Source organism: Peromyscus maniculatus, chromosome 4 (assembly GCF_049852395.1).
Source record: "Peromyscus maniculatus bairdii isolate BWxNUB_F1_BW_parent chromosome 4, HU_Pman_BW_mat_3.1, whole genome shotgun sequence".
NCBI lineage: Eukaryota > Metazoa > Chordata > Mammalia > Rodentia > Cricetidae > Peromyscus > Peromyscus maniculatus.
This window is the reverse complement of record NC_134855.1, coordinates 126699014-126712342: the sequence shown is the minus strand read 5'-3', so window position 1 is coordinate 126712342 and position 13329 is coordinate 126699014. Positions and strand designations below refer to the sequence as shown.

The following is a 13329-nucleotide window of genomic DNA, read 5'->3' as shown; positions in this document are numbered from 1 at the left end:
CATCTAGTCTTGTGTTTGAGTTTTTGATACATTCTAAGGAAATATTGTATATCCTTGCTCTTTACTATGGAGACCCCATTTTTTTAGCATTATTTATTGAAGAGACTGTCTACAGAATCCAGAATGGCTTGGTTCTGGGAACCCTAAGTGGGGTGAGACAATAAAGAAAGAACAGACACATAGACACATGGACAGAAAACCTGGGGTCTGGTGGGCCATGCTCACTCTGATGGAGGGCACCAATTATGCAATAAGCATGTTAAGACATGTTTATTTTGTGTACACAAGGAAGGGGATATTTAGCTAGTCTAGGTAGGAGGTCTCTGTAAGCTGTCAGTCTCAGACTGTAAACATTTGAGGGGAAGAAACTACACTTGCTGGCTTTTGCACAAATGGATCAGTCATTTGTAAATACTTATACTTGCACATTGCCAACATTTGCACTCCTACCAGAGGAAGGTTTTGCCATCTCTCTGAGCCTGACCTGAAGGTGAAAGCTTTGCCAGTTTTCCATAGTTCCAAGACCCTGGTCCTTGACATGGCTATGCCCTTGTCAACAATATACATTTACTCAGGACTTTATCTGCTTTTTACATAGTCACTCAAGGCTTTCTTGTGTCCCACAACTGTCCTTTCCCCAATGAATGATCTTGGCAATTTTGTCAAAAATTATTTGGTCACATATTTAAGTGTTTATTCCTGGTCTCTCCATTTTATTCCATTGTGAAAAATATCTATTTATCACAGTCTTTTAATTAATATAGCTTTGTAGTGTGTTTCAAATCAGAAGTAAGAGACTTCCAGCTCTGCTGTTTTTTAAGATCACTCTGGCTATTCAATTCTACTTCTCTTGGGTATTGCCATTTCTTTTGGCTGCCCACCAGAAGATGATAGATGATAAGACCCATTGCTGAAAACATTGTGCACTTGGTTGCAGGACAGACAGAAATAAAGTTAGAACTGAGCTAGAACCTGGCTAGCTTCTTAGTGTCAGAACGTGCTATAGAGGATACTGAGGGGAAGTCATCAATGGTGTTACCCAGTGGTGGGTCCTGCACACTATAGTATTGACCTTTCAGGCAAAATGTGCTCATTGATACAATAGTGGCAGAGCCGTTGTTGGGTAATCATGGCTTTCTAATTGGATGTGAGACTAAACTTCACAGGAAGGAATTGAGATCTGGTCCTGTAAAACTGGTTGAAAGCTCATGATTTTGGGGTGGATGTACTCTAAAAGGAATGGGACACCTACTACTGTTGTTCCGCTAAATGGATATGTTGTCAAACTGCCTTGTAAATATTTACACCCATAGATTAGTGCTCCTTTTAGTCAGAGAAGCTTCATTTTACAGTGGGCAGTAGTTAATGCAGAGACTCACAACTGGTCCAATAAGTGATCAGGACATGCTCATCTTAAAGGGACATCTATGCTGTTCTTTCCGAGGCTAAGGAACATTGTGGAAGAAGGGGCAAAAAGTATGGAAGAGTTGGAGGATAGGAAGGAGCACTGTGAGATCCTGTCTTCCTGGCATGGCATGCCCATTGCACTCAGGAACTCACAGCCACTGTGGTCACCTGCACAAGAGCGGCATAAAATCAAGCCAGTCCACATTCCATCAGAGATGCCGGAGGGGCTTGTGAGTCCCCATCCCTGGCCCTAGGCTACTGGCATTCAATTGTTGCTATGGGGTGGGGAAGTCATTTTTCTTCGGTGGTGTAGCCACTGGTAAGTGGCCTATGCTTTAACTAATAACTCAGGCTCATGCAAGCAACCCATCTTAAACTCAGTGAAGAAAAAAAGAAAGACATGAAAGTAGGAATGAGAGGGCGATAAAAGAGGATGATGAGGGTGACTATAACAAAAATAGGTTTTGATGCTACACATATGAAGTTGCCGAAGAATAAACTAAAAGTATTAAAGAGAGCATACAAATAAAAGTATAAATACAAAATAAAGAAAGGAGACTGAATTCTAGGATGGGATTTTCTGTTTCTGAAACAAAACCCAAACCACTCCAGTTGAAATTTCTGTAGGGATTGCATTAAATCCACATGGCACCTTGGGCTGTATAGCAGTGTTACATCTTGTCTTATATACACGGTCTTGGGACAGATTTACATTTACTTACTCCTTCCTTTACTTTGTCTATCAGTGGTGTGTATTTTCAGTGAAAAAGTTTTTTTGTCTCATTGGCTAAGTTTGTTCCTACGTGTTTTATCTTTTTGATGCTATTGTACATGGAATTGTTTACTTAATTTCCTTTCCAGATTGTTCATTGTTGCTGGATTCTGTGTAAACATTTGCCTTGATAGATGTGGCTTGTCATCTAGCTAAGGCAGTGAGATGTTAGGAACCTGCATCGCTAAAGATCCATTGACAGCCTCAGGTTAGCCCTAGAGAAAGAACATGTGTCTAGAGAGGCCAATTGCTTCCAGTGCCCACATGATACCCAGGGCTCATGGGATAAACATGGCAAGAACTGGGCCTTGTCATGCTTTGCCTTTGAAAAAAAGATGCCAAAACTCTGTCCAAGCTTGCCATGCCCGTGAACATTGAAAGTGAATGTGTAGCTTATCAGTGATGCTGGCATACAATACAAATCCATAATCAGAACTGATGCTTTGTAAGTCTTGGCCAATCTCCTGGTCTCAGTCTGAATAAACTAAACTGATAAACAGACATTAAAATATAAATAAATAAATGTTTGCTGAAATCACAATGCAGGAAAGAGACACAGACACCCCACTTGCATCCACAAAGGTACAGAGGTGAGAAAGCATCACATGGCCCTTACCCTCTCTTTGAAGGGCAATGCTTTGCTAGCAGGGAATGTATGCAGCCTCCCCCAGTTATGGGGTAGGAACCATCCACTATTGTTGGTGCTGCTTTCTCTAAGATTTACATCCTCTAGGGCAAACTATTTGGGCATTGGAAGCTGGGGAGCTTAGCTACTGCCCTGAGGTGCTTTATCTGTAGCCACATTTTTGGAGCCAGGCCAGTGACCTCACTCCACCCATGACCTTCTCCAACTTCACAGTTCCTGGAATTGTTAGGACAATCACTTTGGAAAGTTAAAGCCAGCTCTGAGCCCTTCAAGATGCTGTTCATGCACTGTGAAGGGAAAGGCTTGGTTGGCTGCAAGAATTTGCTGGAATTCCATCTAACTTGGGGTCCCAGAAGGTGGTGGGATTCTGTTTTTTGCAGGCTCATACAACCAGAATATGGAAGCAAGTCTAAGCACTACAGATGTCCAATTTCCTCAAAAGGAAACATACCTCTACTTTTCAATATGAAATCTAGACATTCAGGAAACAGAGAGAAAATGCTATGAAAAGCTAGAGCCTCCCCAGCTCTCATCTGTTCTGACAGTACATAAGACTTGACCCCCAGTGACCCATAGTCACCTCATTAGTCTAATTGAGACATAATTGCTCATGACTGCAAAGGCAAACCGAAGTGGCTGCCCCAAACCTCATGATCTGTAACCCTAAAAAGTCATTCAGAATTTGAAGATGGCGATGGCAGGGGCCTTCTCAGGATTGGATGAGTGGCATGCAGAAGCAGGCCTGCATTCTTGTCCTCCATGTCATGCTGAGGTCTCATTTCATAGAGCTCCTTCCTTCTGCTTTGTGTCAGCTCCTGGGGTGGCACACTCACCCACTCATTTGGCAAATATTCAGTGTACTGAGTGAGCGCCATAGCCAAGCTCTGGTGTTGGTCACCCACACCCCTCAACTACAGGGCCTGTTCTTTCTCCTGTTACACACTGAGTAGTCTTTACCCCACAAAGCAATAAGTTCCTTCCCTCCAACCACAACCCTCCCAGAAGGAAGAGGGTACATGGGGTAGTCTCCTACACTTTAAGAGTTTCTGATCTTCCCAGACAATGAAGGAAAAAGAACTGATTTTTGCAGGTAGCAGCGACAATTTTATCCTTTTCTGGGAGGATATGTTAAGTACTGGGTTCATGCTGTCCTTGAGGCCAGGCGCTACACTGAGTCAAGAAGAGCCTGTGGATTGAGTCCAGGATCCAAGTGAGGTGGCTGCAGTTGCCCACTGAACAATCCACCCCCTCTCTCTGGAAAACACACCAGCTCCCCAAAGACTCAAATGGAAGACTACGTCATGATTCACTTGTAGGTTCTTAGCTATTGGACATAGATTCTTTGACCTCTGTCATAGTGATCTTGGAAGCCACCTTCAAGGTAGGACAAACCCTTGTCCAGGTTGACTGGACAGCTGCACTGTTCTGGGATCAGGGGGGAGATAAGAAGCAGGAAATGGCGCATCATCCACATACCAGAGAACAGATTTGTGAGGGCAGAAGGACGTCGATAGAGGCTTTAACTGATAAAGGGAAAGGACTATGCTGAGGTGACCACGTAGCTTCAGAGGACAGTGAGTGGCTTGTGAATTTTTGTCACTCTGGGAAGGTCTCACCATACTTAACGTGTGGAAGAAATTTCTAGAACTCTTCCAACCTACAGATAGCTATCTAGGGGGTTCATGAGGTGTGAGGCCAATGTGAGCTCACAAATGCCATTAAATCTTTAGGAATATGACAACTGGCAGCTGTCAGAAACTCAGGCAATGCTCATCAGACTGAGTCTTTCAGTTATAAAATAAATAAGCAGTGTTGGAAAAATACAACACAGTTGTTCCCTTGTAGATTCAAGGATGCTCCAAAGAAGGACTGGATGCTGGCATCTCTAGGCTTTTCTGTGTGCCACTTGACTGGATTAAGATCAGGGGGCAGGGTGGAAGCCGGACATTCCCATGGAACTTGGGATTCGTAAGGCAAGCAGTGTAGACCATATAGGGTACACAGCACAGATTTTGCTAGTGAAACTGGTAGTGGGACACTGAAGCCAAGTGTTAACCAGATTTTATTTCTTGCAGCATAAGAACCTACAGGATGTTAATTCATATGACTTACACGGACAGAAAATGTTGGTGAGTTTGAATTTGGAAAACATCACTTCAATGTAAAACAGTTTTGAATTTACAAATTGTGGTGCCTTCAACATACTAAATGTGTTTTAATGACAAGGAAATAACACTCACTTATTTGACAAGACACTTCTATTTTCTTTTTGGTTGTGAGCCTAGCCTTTAACAACTGAGCTGTCCCTCCAGCCCCTATTTTCTTTTTTTATTGTCTTTTTCATGGACTATCTATAGACACATGCACCAAAGACAGCAGCTTGCCAAAATAGTGCAGATAAGAGAACATTTTACATTTATTCTGTATAGAGTGCTCATTGTGTGTGTGTGTGTGTGTGTGTGTGTGTGTGTGTGTGTGTGTGTGTGTGTGTGTGTGGAGTAGGGGGTTCAGGGAATTGGAGGGAGAGGGGGAGGGTCTTTTGTCTTCAAACTGCATCAAAGTCTTTGTATGGGTACATAGAAAAGTTAGTCTGGGATAGATCCTGGTCCCATTGCCAGGGGCTCCACAAGCAGATCAAGCCATACATCTGTCACCCACATTCAGAAGGTCTGATTCGGTCCCTTGCAGGCTCCCCAGCTGTCAGTCCAGAGTCCTTTTAGAGCCCATTCCCTATGGTGGGTTGCCTTACTTAGCCTTGATGCAGGGGGAGAGGCTTAGTCCTGCCCCAACTTGGTATGCCAGTCTGTGTTGACTACCCAGGCAAGGGAAGGCGTTCCCCCAATGAGGAGTGAATGGGGGGGTGTTAGATGGGGTTCTGGGTGGGGGAGGACTAGATGAGGAGGCAGGGGGAACAGTGGTTGGTAGGTAAAATGAAGAAAAAAAATTAATTAGAAAAGACAAAGAAAAGCTAGTCGTGAGGGTGAAGTCTGGATCCTTGATGACCTGGGGACAGGACTGACTTTGGAAATAGCCCTCAGCAGTTTGGCTGTGTTGGTGCTTCTGTGTGAGGTGTCAGGTCACAGGAAGACAAAAGCACCAGACAAGCCAGAGGAACCATGTGGTCTTTATAAGTCTTGTGTAAGTTACAACAACAACAGCAGCAACAACCTGCTTTCTTGGCTATTTCTCATGGGGACTAAAACTGACAGCTGTCCCTCCTGTCTAGGGTATTAGTACTTGGATAAGAGTGAGGAACTTGGGGCAATTTTCCCTCCACACGTATCCACACTTACCTCTATCACTTGAGGTCTGTTTCCAAGGACAGTGACTGCTTGTGCTTGCTCCTTTCTGGAGACCCATGAAATTCCAGAATGTGTTCCCTGCAGGAGTGGAGACAGCTGAGGGGCCCAGGGTGGGTGACAGGCTCTTAGTGTGACTTTTAAAGCCAGCATTTCTGTGAATTATGTCCAGCCTGTGCATCCTCCTGCCGCACAGCCTTCAATGTCTGCCCCTTTCATTGCCTCTGAACTCCTCCAAGTTTCCATTCCTGGGGCTGTCTGTTCTGCCTGCTCCTGCTCTCAGTTCCCAGCCCTGACCACCCTTACTCATGAAAACCAGCCTGAACCTTATGCCTCCTGTTTGTCTCTTCTGAAAGCCTACTCACTGCTCAGTTCTCAGAGGTGCACAGACCCTGTTCCAGGTAAAGCAGAAAATCCTCTGTTGGCATCCACAGTACCACAGATGGAGTCCTCAGCCTCCCTTTCACATCGTGCCCAGATATGGAATGACTGCTTCTACAGCCAATGAACTTTATACACTCCACCATTGTGGGCTTGATAGGCAGATCACAACATCTTCCTTGGAGAGTCTCCAGAGGATTACCCATCTGTACAGTGGCTGAAAACAAGACCCTGAATCTTGCTGACATTTCACGCTGCCTCCTGTGTGTTAGACAAGACACGTAGTCTTCAGTCTCTCTCTGTCTCTCCCCCTTCTTGCTCTCTCCTGTGTGTGTGTGTGTGTGTGTGTGTGTGTGTGTGTGTGTGTGTTGGTTCACCCACAATGTGTGTCTGTTTCTGTACATGCTTGTACACAAGCACTATTTTTAAAATATTATTAAATACAAAAGCTGTGTAAAATAGTGGGTTTTGCTATAGCATGTCCATACATGTATTTGATGTATTTTTTGAAGGTATGGAGCTCTTCCCTTAACACATGCAGAAGCTCCTCATAAATAGATACGCTAAACATCCATTTGACTGCCTTGAAAGGGTCCATCTTAGTTTGCTTTCTATTGCTGTGATAAAACACCATGACCAAAAGCAACTTGGGGAGGAAAGAGTTTATTTGCCTTACAGGTTATAGTCTATTGTCAGGGGACACCAAGGCAGGAACTGAAGTGGAGGCCATGGAGGATCCCTACTTACTGGCTTATTCCTCATGCCTTTCTCAGCCTGCTTTGTTATACAACCCAAGACACTGGCCCAGAGGTGACCTTGTCTCCAGTGGGCTAGGCCCTCCCACCTCAACCATTAATCAAGAAAGCACCCTATGGATTTTCCTACAGATAAACTGATGGAGGGATTTCTTATTCATACAGGTAAATCTAGGATGATCAACATTTTGTTTTTCAGCCCTAATGATATAGGTGTGTTCCCTGCAGTTTCCTGTGGGAGGACCCCCTGGGAGCCTTCTCCAGTGCCCCCTTCCTGAGCTCCCCATGTTCCTTTGAAACCAGATAGGATGGCACAAGTGACTCCAAGTGGCCAGCAAGAGCCTGTGTAGCTTTTTAAGACAACTGAGGTTTGAGAACTTTCTCCTGATCTCTATGTCATATGCAAAGAGATTAGAAAAGTGCTGGTGTGAGAGATAAGATGGGGTGAAACGATGGCAAGCAGTTGGCAGCCCTTCTGTGGTCAGGAAGGTGTCTCCTGAGTCTTCTTCAAAGGATACAGACCCTTTACTGGAAGACTGTGGGAGAGGGAGCATGAACCTCGGCCATCTGCAGGATTCTCTCTTTAGTATTGCAACTGTGTGCCTTTCAAGGTTCTCTCCCCTGGGGAGACATTCCAGACTACATGAGGCCTTGGGTACACGAATGGGAGATAGCCCCCAATGACCTTGAAAGCTCATTTTGTGGGTGTCTGTCCCTGAGCCCAGATGTTATCATCTGTGCTACATTCAACCTCCCCAGAGTCCTACAAGGATCACCCTATTTTCAGGGCCTGCACTGAGTACATGGTGGGTGGTCTGGTAGATGCTTTCGGGATTCTTGGGATTCTATCATGTAGATAGGCACGAATGAGCCTCCTTCTTAGTGTCCTTGCTTTCCTGTATGCTCTAATGCTGTTTGTGACTCTGCCTCTGCCACCTGCCAATGCCCCACACAGTTTCTCCATCTGTTACACCCAGAAATTTGACCAGGCAGTCCCGTGGTATGTAGAAACCATACCTTTTGTGCCCTTAGATTCTTCTGATCTCTCTGCCTTCCTAGTTCAACCTACCCTCTCTCTTAGTTTGTTCTCTGCTCCCAAGTTCTATGGACAACCATCCTGGTCAACTCCAGGACAGCCTGAAGGCCTCACCCGAGCCTGCAGACCCTTATCCAGGCCCCAGGCCAACCAGAGTCCAGCTCTCCTGTACTTCCTGCTCTCCTTGCACCATGTCCCCACAACCTAGAAATTTCCTTCCTCATCCAGGCTTCTGGCCCCTCCTTTTTCCAGAGCTGTATGTCCATCCTCAAGACCAGTTATCACCTGAGCATCTGGGCCCTGTTCCTCATTCTTAGTTGGGCTGGATTTCGAGTGTCTCTTCTAGATTCTCTCTTCTGAGTCTCATACTTGTATCATCAAGCTCCCGTACTTAATACCCCCCAGTGCACATATACACACATGCTACCAGATACCTGTGCTCATTGGGTAAGACATGTATGCCTACAGCATGAGACTTTCACTTTCTGTATTTAGGGTGAAGCTCCCCACATGGTGTTCCAGCTAGCCCTTCACCCTCATTCAGCTCACTCTGGTGTTAATTCACAGATTCTCAGGAATCCCACAACCAGGCCTCTCTGGTCTCTGCCTACCCCCCCCCCCCAGTCTGTTTGCTGTTGTATTCCTTGAGATGCCCTTGGCTTCCAGGTGTTTTGTTCTCATGCAAGGAAAGGTCTGTCATTCCCTAAAGGGACACCCCCTCTGAATCTTCATGTTTGCTTTCCTTGTTCCATTATATCTAAACCATATCCTGGGACCTCCTATTTGGGACATGTCATGCCCAAGACGAGTCCCTGGAACTCTCAGCCTCTGCCAGGCCTTTGGGGAGCCTTGATCGCTGGAGGCAGATGTAAATACCTCTTGAGAGCTTCCTTTACTCCCAAATCTCATTGTTTCCATGTGTAACAGTTCTAGTCAACCAGTGGACAGCCCGGGTGACACTTGAGATAGTTGGGCTGTCATTCCTGGGGATGCTCCTCATGGAATGGGGAAACAGATTTCTATTCAACTCTCTAATGCTCTGCCAGAGAACAATGTGGCCAACAATGCCACAGTGGGGAGACCTACAGTGCAAGTGATAGCTCCAGCCACTGGGCTTCCAGTGTAGAGTGCTTGGAGGGAGGCCAGGAGCTTCTTCTATGAACATGTTGGTTGACACGGGGTGGCGCTTATTAACACCAAGCTTTTTGCTGTGATGAGCTCTGTATCTTTGCTGTCCCATAGGAAGCCAGCAGTCACAGGCTAATTACTCAGGCTCTGGAGTGTATCTCCTATGCATGGCTTAATTGTGTTAAACTCAAACAGTAACCACAGGTCTAGAGTTGTGTGGATTTCCCGGAGAAAGCCTAACTCCTAGAACTCCAGTTACTATTTTTTTTCCAAAAGCCCTCAGCCATCTGCATTCCTGGGCCATACTCATAAGCCTCCTGCTCACTCCCCTAGCATACTCAGCCTTGATCTCTAGCCTCTCAGCCCAGACTAACCTGGTGTCTGGATATCCTAGGATGTTCTTGCATGCTGCTGAAGTGGGGTCTTTGCCCTTACCCCTCTAGTCCTGCTCAGCCCCTCCCCCCTTTCACCCAGGAGTCCAGCATCTTCTCAAGCTGGGCAGGAGGGTATGAAAGACAAGAGAAAGCCTGCTATGTGGGGCAGGCAGCCTGTGGGGTCCTCACCAGGAGCCATCCAGGAAGGAAGCTAGAACTATTGATCACCTTCTTCCAGGATGACAGCCTTTTTGATTTGAAGGTCACCCTCTAAGATCTCACTCATAGATCCCTGTGGGACAATTTTTCTTCCTCCCCAGCTTCCTTGTGTCCTTTTGTTCCAGTTCCTATCTCTTTGGGCCTTTGACCCCTCACCTTTCCCCTACTCCCTTTCTTTCCCCCACAGCCTTCTTTTCTCCTTTTTCTGAGTCATTTGTCTGGAGTCTCGGATTTCTTCTGTTTGTTTCTTTCTAATATGATGTTCTTCCTGTCCCATTTTCCTCTGGATGGCTCCTGTGAGGAGTCCACATGTTGGCTGCCCCCAGTTTCTTCTGTCTCTAGTATTCATTTGGGCAGTTGGAAAATACCTTGGACTCCTGGGTGAGTAGAAGAGATCTAGGGAAGCGTCCACCCACCAACCTGTATTTCAAGGTCCAAGGGAGACAGTAAGAGGAGACTCAGTGCCCGTAATACTGAGAGGCTTGACTCCCAAAGTGGTGTATGTACTTCACTTCCCACTCCCACCGCAGACCGCAGATCACTGCTGCTTGGGGAGCCGCTGTTAGTGTTGTGGGACTGGGTTATGTCTGAAAACAAGGGAGTCAGCTGTTGGAACCAGGCAAGGTTAGGGAGGGAGGCTTGCATGACTGAGGTCTTGCTGCTGCTTCTGAGGACCAGGGCAAGAAGGAACCTTCTGAGGATAGGCCTGAGGGACCCAAGTGCAGTTCTTCTGAGAGCTGGATGCTTACTCACCCTTGACTGTATTCTTCCAGACCATGCACCAGCCCTTACTCACTTGTCTCGCTCTTTCTCTTTCCCACTTCCTTCCCTCATTCTGTTGAGAAATGTAGGGCCAGGGTAGCTAGCTACAGGTCTGGTCTGCAGGGCCTGTGCTCAGTGATGACTGGATCTGATAGACATCAGATTTTGCCTTCCCAGCGCGTGGATTCTGGTCCTCTTTAGGTAATGTGCTTTCTCCTGTGAGGATGTCACTGTTGACCACAGTTAGTTTGTTGAGTGACCTTGTGCCCTCACTCATTTCACCTCATCGAATCTTCACAGGGACCCTTTGTTGGCACAAATCGTGGGCTCCTAGGGCTCAAGCTTGCCAGCATTCCTCCATCTGGGAAATTGGTTAATGAAAGCCACTTAGCCAGATCTGACCATCTGTCTGTTGTTGCAAATAAAGTTTTATTGGCACATAGCCACACCACCCATGGAGCCTTAGCATAGTACCTGATACACAGTAAATACTATTTAACTTTTAGGCAAATGGAGAAGAAAAACCACAGACTTTAAATTTTTAGTTGCTTACTTGAAGAATAACAAACAAAGCAAAACAAGACAAAACAAAATAAAATATTTTCTGTACTGGGGAGCTCCCAGAACCGAAGCAAAGCCAGAGGATGCTAGATGGCCTGACTTGATGGCACTTACAGGAACTCATGTGTGGCAGGAAAACTCAATTGGCTGAGGTTAGATTGCTTCGTTGCTAGCGAACTGTAATCAGTTAACTGAAGATCACCTTCTGGGATTTAACATAGACTGATTTGGTCTATTTGTGCTCAGCACTGTAGTCCACACTAAACCAAGGACCTCTCACACATTTTATCTGATAATACAACTATTAAGACTCATATTAAGTCCATTTCAGGACAGGAAGATGGCATGGGATTGCTCATTTTGTGCCTGGAGTAAAGTTTTGGTTTTTTTCCTATCATCTTTGTTCAAGAATAACTTACAGGCCATGTGGCATACTTATTTACAGTGCATGTTAAAGGCACACAGTTCCAAAAACCTGGTGGTTTTAGAGACAGGAAGAGCCTCACCAACACAGTCATACTGAGTGTTTCTACTTCTGAAAGTCACTGGGTCTCTTGGCAGAACAGCCCTTGTGTCCTGGGCCATGAGTACCAATGACCAACTCATTGCCCCTAGAGATTCATTTTCACTCTAGGAAAGTGCAGTGACATACACTGACTTGTTTTACTTGGACCAGTGATTTGGAGATTTGGAAAACTGGCTCCTTTCTATTCTTGACTATACTTTGGAATTTACCATGGGATACCAGTACATGCTGACCATAGTAAATATCTGATTATTCTGACAACTGGTGACAATGTGGAACAAAAGGGACCTCTCCCACACTGCCATGGCGATATAAAATTGTGTGATCCCTGGGGAAAACCATCTCCAGTTTCCTAAGTTTTATAGACATTTTCCATCATACACCGAGGAAACTGGGAGGACTGGAACATGTGCAACTCTGCATCTTGATGAGATGCACAGCTTCTGGAACTGGCTTTCCTATTGAAACCTGCTGCAGGTATTTCAGTCAGAGCAGCTCTGATGAGATCTTCACTGAACCTCAGGAAATTCTCCAGTAGTGGGGGAGGGGTGTGTGTGTGTGTGTGTGTGTGTGTGTGTGTGTGTGTGTGTGTGTGTGTATGTGCCACATGCACACAAGACATTGGGGGATCAAGGACTTTAGTTACCTTGAAATATTTTAATCTTTTGCCGGGCGGTGGTGGCGCACGCCTTTAATCCCAGCACTCGGGAGGCAGAGCCAGGGGGATTTCTGTGAGTTCGAGGCCAGCCTGGTCTCCAAAGCGAGTTCCAGGAAAGGCGCAAAGCTACACAGAGAAACCCTGTCTCGAAAAACCAAAAAAAAAAAAGAAAAGAAAAGAAAAGAAAAGAAAAAAAGAAATATTTTAATCTTTGAATGACGCAGTTTTCTACCATTTTACCAACACAGACTAGGTTTTTAGATTAAAGTGAATGCAAATACATTTAGATAAAACATCCAAATCTTTGAAATGTTTAAAAACACAGATGGCTCCACCAATGTGGTTTATGGTGTCAAAACAATTATTGGTGATTATTATTATTATTTATAATCACCAGTGAGTTCCAGCATGGAGCCAGCTGTGGGTTTCTGGCCTGAGAACCACACTGATATGCAGAAAGTTATTGAGACCCATCACATATAGTCATGCTCCCAAAACCAGGGAGAGCTGGGCTTTTGCCCCTGAGGTGGGGGCTCCATCACACCTCTGCTGAAGACCTTGATCAGGTCACTTTCCCTCTCTGGTTCTCACTGATAAGTTGCTAAGAATGACAAAACCCTAAACTAAGCCAGAGTTTAAAAAAAAATAGCAGGAGAAAATGTAACTTCCCAGTAGGACAGTGAGTACCTAGTATGGGCTGAGGCACTGTGTACACATTAATCACCCCTCCAGGAGACCAAGCCATGGGTCACCTTACTGACTCACGTCTGCACTCTTCCTTGTGTCCTTGCTCTGTGTCAGGTTC

The 13329-nt window shown here is 45.5% G+C and overlaps 1 long non-coding RNA gene across 3 annotated transcripts in view; it reads left to right on the top strand.

Moving 5' to 3' along the window:
• Positions 1 to 13329, top strand: part of LOC121828884 (uncharacterized) — a 115489-nt gene that overhangs the window by 68989 nt on the left and 33171 nt on the right. Inside the window, exon 3 of one of the 3 annotated variants that reach the window (XR_013050840.1) lies at positions 4901 to 4954. The exons of the other annotated variants lie outside the window; for them this stretch is intronic. This is a non-coding gene — a long non-coding RNA (uncharacterized LOC121828884). The remainder of the gene's footprint in view (positions 1 to 4900; positions 4955 to 13329) is intronic. 3 annotated transcript variants of the gene reach the window in all.